Source organism: Chamaea fasciata, unplaced genomic scaffold (genome assembly GCF_029207755.1).
Source record: "Chamaea fasciata isolate MVZ Bird 193981 ecotype frontalis unplaced genomic scaffold, bChaFas1.0.hap1 SCAF_6, whole genome shotgun sequence".
NCBI lineage: Eukaryota > Metazoa > Chordata > Aves > Passeriformes > Sylviidae > Chamaea > Chamaea fasciata.
This window is the reverse complement of record NW_027094091.1, coordinates 29420735-29423444: the sequence shown is the minus strand read 5'-3', so window position 1 is coordinate 29423444 and position 2710 is coordinate 29420735. Positions and strand designations below refer to the sequence as shown.

Sequence of the window (2710 nt, the reverse complement as noted above, 5' to 3'; positions counted from 1 at the left end):
AAAGAACACAAATTTAATACTACACAGGGTGAGGAAAAATTCAAGAGTTAGAGAAAAGAAATTTCCTGAGCTTTAGAGATTTCAGTCCAGGAATGCCAGAAACAGTTTGAACTTTCTTCAGAACCCACCCCAAAATTTACCTTTTTCCCTAAACCCAAGCAGCAGTAATGGAATCTGAAAAATACTGACCAGGTGAAACAAAGTGAATTCAAGTATAAAAATGGGTAAGTTTTGTAAAAGCACATGTGAATTTATTCATAACACACTTTCAGTCTGAAGACTGAGGTTTCTATGACCCTTGCTTAATCAGCTATTTCTCAAAAACTAAATTGTTTGTCAGTATCTTAAAGATTACCATGTATTCTGAACCCAGAGGTTTAGTGATACTTCACTGACAGCTTCCACAGTGTCAGTTTATTTCCATAATCCTATGGTAGATAAGGGGCCAAGGCAATCACCTGAAATTCAGAAGGATTTCAAGAAGTGCAAGGCAGCCAAAACTGATTCTGGCCACTTACTGTGATGGCTGCGATGGCTTGTCAGTCAGGTGGTACGAATTACATCAGTTTCAGTTGTTCTGCAGAGACATTTGAAGAACTGTGTTTGGCTTCAGGGAGGGGAGGGGAGAGGTAAAAAAAAGCCTCATCTTAAGGTTTCTTTTTAGAGACAGAGAGAAACAAATTATCTCAAAAATATACTTTGATGTGGTGTGAATTTGAAGTATGAAGCAGCATTTCAGTGAGGGTTTTATTATATATTTTTGGGAAACAACTGTCCTTTTTTAAAATTTCACTTCATACATCATTGTAGCTTCTGTAAAATTTGCAGAGTAATCAAAATTAATTTACAACTACGCACACATATATAATCACAACTATAAAAGCCACAATTTCTTTACTGAATTCTGATCATCCTAGGTCAATGGGGAACTTCAAGATAAACTCTTCAGTATTTTAAACATAGCTTTAGCTAATTCTAGAACAAAGGCCAGGGAATACATTTCCTTTGTTATCCACTTTTTTTTTTCTTCTCTAGTCTTTTTTCCTGAAACCCAAATATACCATGTCCATATCTTTTTCTTCATGTAAGGGAAAATGCTCTAGGCAGACCATTATTATAGTCCCATAAGTTGAGAAAATTTACTTTGTGAAAGTATTGGAAGCTGTCTTGCTATCATGATGATATTTTTCATTACAATACTGCTTCAGACTACACACAGCTGTGGTCTGCTTTCAACTCCATGTCTTTATTTTCTTCTCCTGAGTTGTTGCTGAGCCTCTGACTGAATATTTCAATGGAAATGGTCCAAGATAAAGGTGTTTTTACTAGTATATTTCTTCTTTTAAAAGATATTTTTTATTTTTTAAGATCATTCAAGGGAGTATTTCCTTTCTAAGATTCGGGAAAAGCTAGTGTACAGGTAGTCAGCATATAACAGATGATACACTTTGGAGGCAAACCTCTAAGCAGTATTTCACAATTTCAAGAGTTTATGAGCTTGAAATCATCTTGTGGAAGAGTCTGTTTCTCTACTGGCTATATTGAGAAGCACTTCTCTCCTTTTTGCCCCTGCAATCCATATCATAATAACTGACTGACCCCTCCCTGTAAGTGCTAACCTTTCTTTAACTGCTGTGTGTGCTATGACAAATACCAGCTCCAGGACAACACGACTGACCTTCCCCCACTATATCTCCAACTGGTTGTGCCAGCATGTTTTGTTATGAAAAATGCAGCATCCAGAGCAATAGGATCAAGTATTCTAATCTTGTTGAAATGCTCTTATTTAATAAACAGTTATCACTTTGGCATAGTTGTACCTGTTTCTTCAATTTATGAAATCCTCGTGTAAGCAACTGGACATATATCCTGAGTAGTTCTAGAGTTTTGTCTATTTTATTTCCCTGCTACACATTTTTGGCCAGTTATCACAAACCTGGCCAGATAGCATGTATGATGTATCATATATCATGTCTCACAATGTTGTGTGGTATATGTTATATGATATAAATATCAGTTTGTTTATATGCAGAATAGCATCAAAACCATTCCAATTTCCAGAGGCTGGCTGATATTTCTTTCCTGCAAAAAATTTGCTTTTATAACAATGTCACAGTGTTTTATAACAAGGAGAAATCAAAGACTTTGAGCCATTCTTGAAGGGAAAGTTAAAAGTCAAACCAAGTAACAGCCAAGTTAAACAATAAAGTGGAAGCTGGTCCTTGCATCCTTTACCTTGTCACATGCAGCTCCTGCTATATTAACTGGGGGTGAGGTCTGTGTGTCCAAGTTCATTCATCAGGAGAAGGCTGCATGTTCCCTAAAAAAGTTCAAAAGTTATGAAACAAATATAAACAGACACACTGTTTCTGAATCTGTGGTACTTACTATCTCAAGTGTAAACATGTCCCAACAGAATTAATCTTTATCATTGGACAAGTGGTGCAAAAATCCCTGATGGAAGGAAATAACAAGAACAAATCTTATGAGGAGCAGAGCAGCTGAGGGAGCTGAGGTTGTTTATCCAGGAGAAAAGGAGGCTCAGGAAAGACCTTATCACTCTCTACAACCACCTGAAAGGAAGTTGTAGCCAGGTGAAGATTGGTCTCTTCTCCCAGGCAGCAAGTGACAGCATGAAAGGAAGTGGACTCAAGCTGTGCCAGAGAAGGCTTAGGCTGGATATTATGTTTAATGATAACATGTTTAGGTT

At 36.9% G+C, this 2710-nt stretch overlaps 1 long non-coding RNA gene across 1 annotated transcript; it reads right to left on the bottom strand.

Moving 5' to 3' along the window:
- Positions 1 to 487: 487 nt before the first annotated feature.
- Positions 488 to 2476, bottom strand: LOC136290605 (uncharacterized). The gene is made up of 3 exons (XR_010721242.1): positions 2389 to 2476; positions 2236 to 2320; positions 488 to 577 (listed from the first exon to the last, which is right to left on the bottom strand). It is a non-coding gene; the product is annotated as an uncharacterized lncRNA (long non-coding RNA).
- Between the last annotated feature and the right edge of the window lie 234 nt (positions 2477 to 2710).